The sequence below is a fragment of the Marmota monax genome, unplaced genomic scaffold (genome assembly GCF_021218885.2).
Source record: "Marmota monax isolate L192 unplaced genomic scaffold, Marmota_monax_Labrador192_F-V1.1 WCK01_AAM20220418_F8-fsc00256, whole genome shotgun sequence".
Classification (NCBI taxonomy): Eukaryota; Metazoa; Chordata; class Mammalia; order Rodentia; family Sciuridae; genus Marmota; species Marmota monax.
In genome coordinates, this window is record NW_026692286.1 from 1530526 (window position 1) to 1544795 (window position 14270).

General features: G+C 35.1%; 1 protein-coding gene across 1 annotated transcript in view; it reads left to right on the top strand.

The window, feature by feature from the left end:
* Ppm1l (protein phosphatase, Mg2+/Mn2+ dependent 1L) overlaps nucleotides 1-14270 on the top strand; it is a 317871-nt gene that overhangs the window by 26972 nt on the left and 276629 nt on the right. The gene's annotated exons all lie outside the window — the stretch shown is intronic.

A 14270-nucleotide genomic window follows, 5' to 3' on the forward strand; every position in this document is an offset into this window, starting at 1 on the left:
GGAGAGGTGGGGAGGGGGGAGGGTGGAGGATGGGAAAGGCAGCGGAGCACAACAGACACTAGTATGGCAATATGTAAATCAATGGATGTGTAACTGATGTGATTCTGCAATCTGTGTATGGGGTGAAGGTGGGAGTTCATAACCCACTTGAATCAAAATGTGGAATATGATATGTCAAGAAATTTGTAATGTTTTGAACAACCCACAATAAAAAATTAAAAATAAAAAAAAATAAATAAAATGCAAAAAAAAACCTTTCTAAACTCTGTAAAAAAGCAGATGTATGACACAAAAGATCCTAATGCATAGAGGAAGAAAGCAGTGGTATTGGGAAAATACAACTTAAATAGCCTCCTTTCATTTCTCATTTTACTACAGAGATCTGTTCTGCTTTATCTCAGATTCTAGTAGGCTGAGAAGAGAAACAGCATAGGCTTTGAAATCTTAGGGACCTAATTTTGCATCTAGATCATTGGTTACTAAGCTTTCTAATCTTGGGAAAGTAACTTACACACTCTGAACTCAGTATCTTCGTCTCTGCGATGGGGATAAATCTGCTTCACTTAGCGGTGAGGGGCAGTTGGGTACAGTAGCTGAGGTTATGGACTCTCACAATTAATTGCCTGTTTTAAAATCTTTACTATCTTCTAGTTGGGTGTTCTTTCATAAGTTCCTCAACCTTTATAGTTCTTAGTTTCTTTACCTTAAAAAAGAAAATGATTATAATAGTATTTACTACTTAGGCTTATTATTACATTAAATGAACTAATACATATAAAGCACTTAAAGTAGTACCTGGGGGCTGGGGATGTGGCTCAAGCGGTAGTGAGCTCGCCTGGTATGTGCCGGGTACTGGGTTCGATCCTCAGCAGCACATACTAATAAAATAAAGATGTTGTGTCCACCGAAAAACTAAAAAATAAATATTAAAAAAAATAAAGTAGTACCTGGCATATAGTAGGTACTCAGTAAATGGTAGCTGTTTTTTAAAAATGGTAGCTATTTTTATGAATAATTTGAGATAAAGGATGTAAAGAACCCATCAGTATTGAAAAAATGGAAGGTATTTGATAAATGGTTTTTAGAAATTTAATTTTAGTAACAGATAGTTTGTTGTAATATGATGACATTATAACAAAATTTCTTTAGCCCTGAAAGTTAAATTGGTGAGGACTGATCTTAAGTCTTCAGGATGCTAAAAGGAAAGTGGCCATTCTTTTGCTTCCCATTTATTCATGGCAAAGACTCCATTAGATCCTTGTTCAAAATGTACTTAAAGAATTACAGGCCTCACCAGAGTTTTTTGGAAGCCAGGGGCACTTAACCACTGAGCGACATCCCAGCCCTTTTAATGTTTTGAGACAGGGTCTCACTAAGTTGCTTAGGGACTCACTCAGTTGCTGAGACTGGCATTGAATTCGTGATCCTCTTGCCTCAGCTTCCAGAGCTGCTGGAATTACAGGCGTGTGCCACCACAACCGACATTTTGATTCTTTTTAAACTCCATGTTTATTCTTAGGATATGTGTGGGTGAAGGGGCTTTTCTTTCCTTCTTGACAGCATAGGAGATTTAGACTCAGCCAAAGATAACATGGTATAACCAACATCAGGTTGTGTCAACTCCTGCCAGGGATTGAGTTGTAGACATACATATTTATAGCTCACACAGAGTTCAATCCTTTTCTTGAAATATAAGAATGTATTATCTTGCTTTAAAATATAGTATATTTAAAGGGCTTGACACAGTGCCTGGCATCATAGTGCTTTATTGAGTTAGCTATCATCATCATCATCATCATCATCATCACTCTTAAAATGTGATGTTTTATTTTAGTTAAGAAACTAATGAAAATTTTCCTCTTTTAGCAACCATTTCGTACCTTTTTATTGATGCATATTAATTATACAGCATGGTGAATTTCATTGTGGGCATATTCAGACATGCACACAACATAACTTAATCAATTTCACTCCCCTGAATCTCACTTTATCCTCTTCTTCCGTCTCCTTCTTCTACCCTACTGGTCTCCCTTCTATTTTCATGAGATCTCTTTTTTTCTCTCCAGCTTCGACATATGACAGAAAACATACAATTGTCTGCTGAGTAGGGTTTATTTCACTTAACATGATGCTGTCTAGTTTCATCGATTTTCCTGCAAATGACATAATTTTGTTCTTCATATGACTTAATAAATCTCCAATGTGTATATATACCCCATTTAAAAAATTTTATTAATCTCTTAATGGACCTAGTCTAGTTCCATAACTTGGTTATTGTGAATTGTACTGCTATAAACACGGGAAAACATGTTTCCATAAAGCATGCTGTCTTTAATTTTTTAGGGTAAATACTGAGGTGTGGTGTAGCTGGATAATATGGTAATTCCATTTTTAGATTTTTGAGGAACTTCCATACTGATTTTTATAATGGCTGTACTAATTTATTTTCTCACTAACAGTGTATGAGCATTCCTTTTTTTCTTTGCATTCTTACTGGCATTTATTTTTATTTGTATTGTTTTTTCCCATATTTTATAATAATAGCAGCACTTGTTACATATTTGTACATGCACACAATATAACAGTATAATTTGGTCAACATCATTCCCCAGTATTTCCCCTTCCTTTCCCTTGCTCCCTCCCTTTCTTCTTCTCTAACATTGTTTATACTCTTGATGATTGCTATTCTGACTGGAATGAGATGGAATCTCAGTGTAGTTTTGATTTGCATTTCCCTGATGGCTTAGGACGTTGAACATTTTTTTCACATAATTGTTTGCCATTTATTTCTTATTTTGAGAAGTGTCTGTTTAATTCATTTGCCCATTTGTTGAATGGGTTTTTGTTTTTTGGTGTTGAATATTTTTGACTTCTTTATATATTCTGGATATTAATCCTCTGTTGGAAGAATATCTGACTGTTTTTCCCATTCTGTAGGCTTTCTTTACTCACTCTTAACTGTTTCTTTTGCTATGCAGAAGCTTTTAAATTTGATGCCATCCCATTTATTTATTCTTAGTATTATTTCCTGAGCTATTGGAGTCCTATTGAGGATATTGTCTGTCCCTATGTGTTGGACTGTTTCACTTATGTTTTTTTCTAGCAGTTGCAAAGTTTCTTGTCTTATTCCCAGGTCTTTGATCCACTTTGAGTGAATTTTATGTGGACTAGAGACAGCGATCTAGTTTTATTCTTTCATATATAGATATCTAGTTTTGTAGCACCATTTGTTAAAGGCTGTCTTTTCTCCATTGTATGTTTTTGGCACCTTTGTGAAGGTGTATATGTGTGGGTTTGTCTTTGTGTCTCCTATACCATTCCATTGGTGTGTCTGTTTTTATGTCAGTTCTATTGCTGTTTTTGTTATTATACCTCTGCAGTAAGATATCATCCCTATTTGCAGATAGTATGGTCCTCTACTTAGACAATTCTAATGGCTCCACCAGAAGACCTCTAGATCTGATAAGCAAATTCAGCCAAGTAATGGGATACAAAATCAACATACAGAAATCAAGTTTTTTTTTTTCTATCCACAAATAATGGAACTGTTCGGAAAGAAATCAAGAAAACATCAACTGGGTGTGGTGGTATACACCTGTAATCCTAGCAATTAAGGAGGCTAAGACAGGAGGATTGTTTGAGGCCATCTCTTTTTTTGTTTGTTTTTTTTTTTTTTTTACACGTGGTGCAGGGGATTGAACCCAGTGCTTCACGTATGCTAGGCAAGCGCTCTACCACTGAGCCACAACCCTGTCCCAGGAAATTTTTTTTTTTTTTTTTTTGTGGTGCTGGGGGTTCCAGGGCCTTGTGCATGCAAGGCAAGCACCTTATCAACTGAGCTATATCCCCAGTCCTCTTTGAGGCCATCTTGGGCAACTACTTAGACCCTATATCTAAGTAAAAAAGAAAAGTCTGGGGATGTAAATTAGAGGTAGAGAGCTTACCTACCTTGTATGTATGGGGGGATATATACATCAATAAATCAGAATTATATAGTTTGATGAATTTTAACAAACTGAATCCACTTATAAAATCAACATTGATTTAAGAATCAATATTTCCATACCCCAGAATCCCAAATCACGTTCCCTTCTGGTCATTATTTTTAAGAAAAAAAAATTGGTTTTTCTTTAAGTGACATTCAGAGCCTCTCATGGCTTTATGTAGACTCTTAATAGCTATGGCTGAGAGATACAGCCTTAGGGTTGGCCTTATTATATGTTTTTATTTTCTTTTGCTTTAAAAAGCATATCTCTTAGAAAGGATTTTAGTCCTGCAGGTTGTTAAATTTGGACATGGATAGGCTGAGTGATCTTGTAGTTGTTCCTCTCCAAATAGGTAATAGATTCTTTGCTTTTATTTATCAATACTATAGAAGTACACTGAAACCAAAATGTCATTCATTGTGCTAAAAGAAAAGGAAAATGGCTCAGCTGCACCTGCTCTTAGATGTCCTCTCAAAAAGGCATTTCACATTCAAAAGAACTTAGGGCACATGAAAAAAGCCCTGTGGTGGAGGAAGGCTGCACAATGCTGAATGCACTCATCTCCTCAGGTAGAATGGATAGAACAAAATGATTAGGCCGAAGGGCTGGCAACTTCCAGAAGTAATGGACTGAGACATGTTTACTCTGTCCTTGTAGGACATCTTTAGAAACCAGTGGTAATTTTCTGAAGGTGGCCTCTCAGAGAAAGAATAAAGATTTGAGGGTTGAATTTGAGGTCCTTTATGTATTTTCTTTTGAATTCAAAGCAAAGAAAACAGTAATTCTGAAACCCCCTGGGAACTAATCTCACCTTGTGCATTTTCTTTAACTACTACCTAGTTATGTATGTACATGCATTTCACAATGTCATTCCTCATTTTTGGCTAGCATTTTATTTCTTGAAATTTATTCATGTACTTTACAAAAATCAAGCTACAATTCATATGTGTCCTTTTAAAATGTACAATTCACTGGATTTTAATATATTCATATGCACAACTACCACCATTGGAGCATTTTCTTCACCCCTTGAAGAAACTTTGTACCCATCAACACTTTCCTCATTCTTTTTTTTTTTTTTTGTTTGTTTGTTTTTTTTTTTAGTTGTAGTTGGACACAATAACTTTACTTTATTTATTTATTTTTATATGGTGCTGAGGATCAAACCTAGCACTGGGCATGTGCTAGGCGAATGCTGTACTGCTGAGCCACAATCCCAGCACTGTGTTTGTTTGGTTTTGACAAATAAATGCTGTCATTATTAATTCTACTTCATAGAAGTCTTTCTTCTACAGGGTGTTACAACAGTTGTTTGATCTTTCACATAGAGGTTTGTCCCATTTAACTTATGTTTTAAAGTTAATTTGGGGGGTGCTTTTTTCAGCATTACCACTGAAACAGGACATACAAAGATGGTATGTTGGTCACAATAACTTATGCATGTTTCCCTATTCATGGACAATAGTGTGGCTTGTATAAAACCAGGCATGGTGAAGATTTCTGACTATGTACTTTGATTGGCCTGTGCTTTAAAAATTTAATGGATTGAGAAGTTAATTCTTCTGGTTTATGTGGAATGGGTTATATTTGTGTATTCCTTTAATAAACTGGTTTTGGAAAAAATGCAAAAGATGTACTTATGTTTACACTTGGTTGATTATGAAGGACTAGGAATTGATTGTTTCTAAACTAACATTACTGACTTTCTTAAGAAACTGTGTTTGTATTTTAAAAAGTTTTGGAATCTTTGCTTTTATTATTTCAAAGTTACAAGTTATATATATTAGTTGAAAAACATTTTTAAACATGTAGAGCTTAGGAAGACTTTCAAGTAAAAAAAATTCTTTGTCATCTGAACTGTCATTTTATAGCTCATGCTTTAGGTATTTTTATAATACTTAATCCTATAACCTGCTTAACTTTTGCTTGTTTCTAAATATACTTGTTTATTGAATTGTGCTATTCTATAATTTAACCTTGTTTAAAGTTGGTGGACAGCATTATTTATTTATTTTTTGCTTTTCAAAATGGTGATTTTTAAGAACAATTAACAATCTTTTCTTTTTTTTTGGTACTGGGGATTGAACCCAGGGGTGCTCCATTGCTGAGCCACATCCCCAGCCCTCTTTTTGTATTTTATTAGAGACAGAGTCTTGCTGATTCTAAGTGCCTTGCTAAGTTGCTGAGACTGGGTTTGAACTCACAATCCTCTTGCCCCAGGCCTCCTGAGCTACTGGGATTACAGGCATGCGCCACCACACCTGGCTCCAGTTAACAATCTTTCTCAAATATTTTTGAGAAATATTTGGACTCTTCATGGGTCAGTGGAACTTTTTTTGGTACTAGGGATTGAGCCCAGGGGCACTTAACCACTGAGCCAAAGTCTTAGCCCTATTTTATTCTTTATTTTGAGACAGGGTCTCACTAAGTTGCTTAGAGCCTCGATAAATTGCTGAGGCTGGCTTTGAACTTGTGATCCTCCTGTCTCAGCCTCCCAAACTGCTCGTATTATAGGTATGTGCCACTGCACCTGGCTTCAGTGAAACTTTGGAGAAACTATGGAAATGTGCATACTTCAAGATCTGAATCTGTTTATCATCAAAGAAGGCCGCATGAATCCAGAATCCTTAAAAAGGCCTCCTCCTTCAGAGCAGTTCCATAGGAAAGCTCTAGGTCCAAATGACTTCCAAAAATCATATATGCATCTTTTTAGGCATAAATATTTCATCATGGTGCTGCCTGCAGTTTAATTGTATTTTACTTTTAAAGCAATTCTCAGAAGAGAATGGCATTTATAATATACTATGTATAGAAATTAAATAGTAGAGATATCAAAATTCTGGGCTGGAAAAAATTTTTGTAGTTGATTGGATTCATTTTAAGTGTTCATACCCTTTCTAGGTATGAAATGCCTCTCCCCTTTCTCTACTGAATCCTAGTTTTCTGCATTGTCTCATGGGGTTTCCCAAAAGCTTTTTGTAATTTTGTAGGGATGCTTGAGTTTGAACTATGGACTATGTTCTAAGAAATGAGGTGTTGGACTGATGAAATATCTTACAGATAAAAGTGATGGCTCTAATAGTAAGTTTTTCAAGATACCAAAAAAAAAAAAAAAAATAAATAAAGAAAATAGATTTGGAGGAAATCCTAAATTTTAGGTCAGTAGCATTCAGGCAGAATATGATGATATGTGAACTGCTGCTTAAACAAGGTGGATTCAGGTATTGCTTGATTCTAATAATGACTTTAATATTTTTGAAAGCATAATAATGTTTTCATTCTGCTAGATTAACTTGCAATTAACTAGCAAATTAATAATTTTAGAGCACTTAGTGCTATAGTTGCTTTAATATTTAATAATGCTATTGAATATATATTATATATTATATATATATATATATTATATATATATGTTTGTGCATATACATACAATTTTTTTTGATGTGTGTGTGAGTCTGGGAATTAAACCCAGAGCTATGTGCATGATAAGCATACACTGTACCTCTGAGTCACACTTCGAGCCCTGCTCTTATTTTTTTAAAGACTTAATACTGTTCTGATCTACCATATTGTTTTATTCACATCTATAGTATCATTTACTGGAGTTAATGTGGTTATTTAAATGTGACTCAGTATTGATAATGGATGACAAAGTTATAAAGAGCTAAGTGAACCATCTTCTTCTACATAAATAGTTAATCTGGAATAAGAGTCCAGAAAACACAGGAGCTTTAATGGATATCACTATACTGAAAGAGAAAATTAATGGATATCACTAAGAAATTTAATGGATATCACTATACTGAAAGAGAAAATTAAAAAAAAAAAGTGACACCCAGTATAAAAGGAGGTCAGTTTATCATACTCTGTTTTCTCAGTAAAACAGAAGAATTTGAAGACTCCAAAGCTTACCTTTAGGCAGCCACAAAAGAGTGAACTTAATAATTAAATAATTATTAATAATTAAATAAATAATTTTTAAAAGAATTTATTTTTGTTTTTTCTTTCCATATGCTTTTTTACCCAAAGGCAAATTTCTTTCCTTGTATAATCATCCTGTCAAGCATTAATTTATCTCAACAAGTCCTTATTTATGCTCCTATTATGTATGTAGTAAGCAATGAATTTTGTATAGATCAATAGTCGGCTGGTTAGTTGAAAATAAATACTTCTTTTATTTGTCTCAGATAAATATTACTGAAGGGAAGTGGGGTTGAATAAAAGGTGTGCTATCAAGAAGCTAAGATTGGAGAGAAAAAAGTAATGATTATGGATCAAGGAGCTTGATATCAAATCAGAGACACGCCGTCTGATAGAAGAAAAAGTTGGCTACGATCTACATACTGTGGGGTCGGGCTCCAAATTCCTCAATAGGACACCCATAGCACAAAAGTTAATAACTAGAATCAACAAATGGGACTTACTCAAACTAAAAAGTTTTTTCTCAGCAAAAGACACAATAAGAGAGGTAAATAGAGAGCCTACATCCTGGGAACAAATCTTTACTCCTCACACTTCAGATAGAGCCCTAATATCCAGAGTATACAAAGAACTCAAAAAATTAGACAATAAGAGAACAAACAACCCAATCAACAAATGGGCCAAGGACCTGAACAGACACTTCTCAGAGGAGGACATACAATCAATCAACAAGTACATGAAAAAATGCTCACCATCTCTAGCAGTCAGAGAAATGCAAATCAAAACCACCCTAAGATACCATCTCACTCCAGTAAGATTGGCAGCCATTATGAAGTCAAACAACAACAAGTGCTGGCGAGGATGTGGGGAAAAGGGTACACTTGTACATTGCTTGTGGGACTGCAAATTGGTGCAGCCAATTTGGAAAGCAGTATGGAGATTTCTTGGAAAGCTGGGAATGGAGCCACCATTTGACCCAGCTATTCCCCTTCTCGGTCTATTCCCTAAAGACCTAAAAAGAGCATGCTACAGGGACACTGCTACATCGATGTTCATAGCAGCACAATTCACAATAGCAAGACTGTGGAACCAACCTAGATGCCCTTCAATAGAGGAATGGATAAAAAAAAATGTGGCATTTATACACAATGGAGTATTACTCTGCATTAAAAAATGACAAAATCATAGAATTTACAGGGAAATGGATGGCATTAGAGCAGATTATGCTAAGTGAAGCTAGCCAATCCCTAAAAAACAAATGCCAAATGTCTTCTTTGATATAAGGAGAGTAACTAAGAACAGAGTAGGGTCGAAGAGCATGAGAAGAAGATTAACATTAAACAGGGATGAGAGGTGGGAGGGAAAGGGAGAGAGAAGGGAAATTGCATGGAAATGGAAGGAGACCCTCAGAGTTATACAAAAGTACATACAAGAGGAAGTGAGGGGAAAGGGAAAAATAATACAAGGGGGACAAATGAATGCCAGTAGAGGGGGCAGAGATAGAAGAGGGGAGGGAAGGGGAGGGGAGGGGGGATAGTAGAGGATAGGAAAGTCAGCAGAACACAACAGACACTAGTATGGCAATATGTAAATCAATGGATGTGTAACTGATGTAATTCTGCAATCTGTATATGGGGTAAAAATGGGAGCTCATAACCCACTTGAATCAAAGTGTGAAATAGGATATATCAAGAACTATGTAATGTTTTGAACAGCCAACAATAAAAAATTAAAAAAAAGAGAGTAATGATTGTTTAGGAAGGGTCTGTCATCTGATAGTCCTGGAACAGGGACTTAAGAAAGGTGCTGTGGGGGTTTATCCCTCCAACATTGATTGTGGGGAGCTTGAGGACGTGGAGAAACCCTTCTGGAGACAGTTTCAGAGAACAAGCATCTGCTTTATTGCACAGCCAAAATAGCATTTGTAGTGGGCATGTACCAATTAACATATAACAGTTATGACAGACCAGGGGTGATACATACATATCATCTTATAGAAGTCAAGATACCAAGAGTCCAGAAACTGCCATGTAGCCCTACCCCGCACCCACAGAGGAATAACTTCTTGTCTAAGGAGCAAGGAAATTGCACTTGCCAGTGTTCTGACAGCACTTTGTCCCCATATGTAGTGTTCTATGTTAGGACTTCCCTGCTGCACAATGAGCAAGATAAGCATTCCTCTATGAGGGTCCAAGGTTAGGCCCTGCTGCAGAGAGGCTGCAGTGATTCTTGACCTAGACTTGCAGATGTCTTAGGGTAACTAAAAGGAGCATAAAGCTTGGCATCTCTGACTTCATTTTGTATCTATTTCCTTTATTAATTTAAATTTTGTGACAATGCTCAGCTCTGTATAAACATGTTAGTCATTTAAGAAGTGTTCATCTAAAAACTAGTAATACAAGGTTTATGGGCCCTAAATTTACCTAACCTGTCTACTCATCCCCTTTGAAAACTGAGGCAAAATTAGCAACATCATGTTTCAGACCTCTGGAGTGGTGACTAGAAGCTTCCAGTTATTGCTCCATACCAGGATCATAGGTCTAATAGACAAACACACAGATTCCCCCTCATGTGATAAAGACTTTTCCTGAGGCACCTCACAGGACTAAAACTAAGAAAATGATCAACAGATGGCAGTTTGACCAAGATGCTTAATTCTGCATACCTCTCACCCCTAGCCTCAGTTCTTCCTCTGTGTAAATCTAAAGCACCTATCTGCACCCTGAAGACAGGGCTGAAATGCTAGATCTGACTTTGTCTTTCCATTATATCCATATTGATTTAAGTTTCCTTTCTTTCTTTTCACTCTTGTCTTTTCTGTTTGGTGTTTGGGGTGAATGCCTAGACATATTAATTGGTGTCCTGGAGTAAGGCTCTGGGCTAGGATACTGGTAATAACCTCTGGAAACTTCCCAAGCATTTGATACAAGCAGCAAATTGTGTACTATAATTGAAGATAACATTAAGGAATGTGTTTTGTTTTTTTAATACATAATCACAGATTTTGAATACCTAGCACAGTGGTTTACAGTGCTAGAATAAATAAACTTATTGAAATGAGATAAAGAAAAAATGAACTATGTGAAACAAATGTCCATATATGAATACATGATCATGAAGTGCCACATCATGTACAACTACAAGAATGGGATCCTAATTAGGATAACTTATACTCCATGTATGTTTAATATGTGAAAATGCACTCTACTGTCGTGTATATCTAAAAAGAACAAAAATTTACCATCATATTTGTGGTCTAAGTATCCACATTTTTATAGGAAAGAATTTTAAAATTTACCTATTGGAAGATTTTGAATGATCTATATCCTTTTTAGTTTTGTATGAGAAGTAATATATCATAAATTTATATATTTAAAAAGAAAACTATAATTTTAAAAGAAGGGTTTTTAGTATCATAGGTCAGAAAAAAATAATGAAAAATATATTATTTTTTATAACTTAAAATGGTTAAGAGATTCATTATTTTTGCTTTTTAAAAAATTTTTGTAGTTGTAGATAGACAGAATGCCTTTATTTGTTATTTTTATGTGGTGCTAAGGACCGAACCCACTGCCTCACACGTGCTAGGCAAAGGCTGTACCACTGAGCTACAGCCCCAGCCTATTTTTGCTTTTTTTAAAAAAAATTTTAATTTTTAGTTATAGGTAGACACATATCTTTATTTTTCTTATTTTTATGTGGTGCTGAGGATCGAACCCAGTGCCTCATACATGCTAAGCGAGTGCTCCACCTCTGAGCCATAACCCTAGCCCAATTATTTTTGCTTTTGATAAATCAGAAATATGAGAAATTAGATAGAAATTGAGCCTCATTTTTCTGATTTATCAGAATAATCCATCTGTTCCCCCTCTGCAGTGTAATAATATTGTTTTATAAATTATTTTATATAAGCAACCTGTTCAACCTGTTTTTTCTTTTCTTTTTTTTTGGTACTGGGAATTGAATCCAGAGGAACTTTACCATTAAGCCACATCCCCAGCTCTTTTTATTTCTTATTTTGAGACAGGGTGTCACTAAGTTGTTTAGGGCCTTGCTAAGTTGCTGAGGTTGGCTTTGAACTTGTAGTTTTCCTGCCTCAGTTACCCAAGTTTCTGGGATTACAGGTGTGTGCCACTGTGCCTGGCTATAAGCAACCTGTTTCAATTACTATAACTTTATAATGTTCTAAAATCTGGAATTTTTCCTGGAACTTTAATGCTTTATTTTTATTTTATGTATTTATTTGTTCTTTTCTTATAGAACATATTTTATATTTTTATCTGACATTAATAGTTTGGTTGCAGAGAACAATAATATTCTGTTGGTATTCTTATTGACATTGCATTGCATTTATAATTTAATTCAGATAAATTGATAATTTTATAACACCCAGAAATAGTTTTTTTTATACCTTTATTTTATTTGTTTTTTAAAAATTTTTAAAAATGTGGTGCCAGTGCCTCACTCACGCATTCTAGGCAAGCGCTCTACCACTGAGCCACAACACTGGTCCCTCTTTAATTTTTTTTAAAGTTTTCTATTTTGTTAAAGTCCTAAAGCTTTGTTAAAGTCCTAAAGTTTTTCATGGGAGCGTTTACATTTCTTGTTTTTTTTTTTTAGTTGCAGATGGACCAATACCTTTATTTTATTGTAGTTTTTATGTGGTGCCGGGGATTAAACTCAGTGCTTCATGCATGCTAGGCAAGTGCTCTGCCCACTGAGCCACAACCCCGGTCCCACATTTCTTAATTAAACTTAGTCACAGGAATTTTTTTTTGTTTGTTTCAGTTATTGCTCTTACAAATGAGATCTTTTATGACATTATGTTTTTCAAAAATATATAAGGAAAGCTGCTATACTGAATTCTCTTATTGTTTATAAGTCTTTTTCCAGTTATTCTCATAGGTTTTCCTGTTATCCAGTCATATTAGTTGTGAATTCTGGTGATTTTGCCTCTTTCTTTTTCTTATTTCTTTTTCCTTCTAATTTCATTGTCTTATGCTTCTATAAAAAATGTTAAGTAACAGTGGTGGTAATGTATACCCTTGTTTTGTTCCCAAGTTTAGTAGCCCTGTTTCTGGAATCCATTGCTAATTATCATATAGGCTTTGGACTTCGAATATATATCATGTTTATCATGTTAAGGAACTATATATACTATTTTTTTTCTTTTTTCTTTTGGTATTGGGGATTGAACCCAGGGGCACTCAACCAGTGAGCCACATCCCCAGCCCTATTTTGTATTTTATTTAGAGACAGGGTCTCACTGAGTTGCTTAGTGCCTCGTCCTTGCTGAGGGTGGTTTTGAACTCACAATCCACCTGTCTCAGCCTCCCAAGCCACTGGGATTACAGGCGTGCACCACCGTGCCCGGGTATTATTTTGTTTTATTAAGAATTTTTAGAGTTAAGAAATTATGTTGATTTTTGTCAAATATGTTTTCAAATATCTAAACATTTCTTCTCTTATGACCTGCTAACTATATTGATAGATCTCCTAATAGTGAACCATCTTTGTCCTACCTGTGTAAACTTAACATGACCATGTGTGTAATATTTTTTTTAAACTATTGATGGATTCTGTTTATTACATTTTCATCAGGATTTCTGCATTGACTTTTAGGTGAATATCAATATGAATTATCTGATATTCGTAAGTGAAGTGACAACATGGCTGTTGATGTTAATCATTATCATCTGGCTGTGGTAGGTTTGTCAGGTTTCTCCACTTTAGAATTACTCCCACTCTCTACATGTTTTCATTACTGCAGTGTTTAAAAGTAAGTCACTATTTATAGCTCACACTTAAGGAGTGGGTAGTTGTGCTCTTCCTCCTTGAGGATGTAGTATGATAGTTATTTTTGATAGGAAGAAAAATAACGATTAGAAATTTGTAAGTCATTTAGAATCTGTTAGAAAAATGAAATCAAATATTTGAAACTTTCAAATACTAGAAAAATGGAATCCTAGAGCTAGGTGGGACCTTTCTTCAGATGAGCAAATTGGAGGGACCATACAGTTAAGAGCAGGTAGTAGTGTTCACTATTATGGAAAAGGAATTTGATAATTAAAGATCTGCATCTGTACCTCTCTGTCTCAAGTTGTTATGATCTGTAGCACATGAAGTAACTTATGGTAAACCTCTTGAATAAAAAGCCACCCCCCAGCTTTCTGATGTGTTTTGTGATAAGAAATACAGTGAGAACTGCTCCTTTCTTTGTAAAGTGGTAAATGTATTTTTAAATTTCATACATCTTGATTTCCATAAGATTTAATTCTTCTGTGGGATGACATTTAGAAATTGAATTTTAGAGATTTTGTTATTGTTTTTATCAGGGCAGAATCAACTTTTGGCATATGGGAG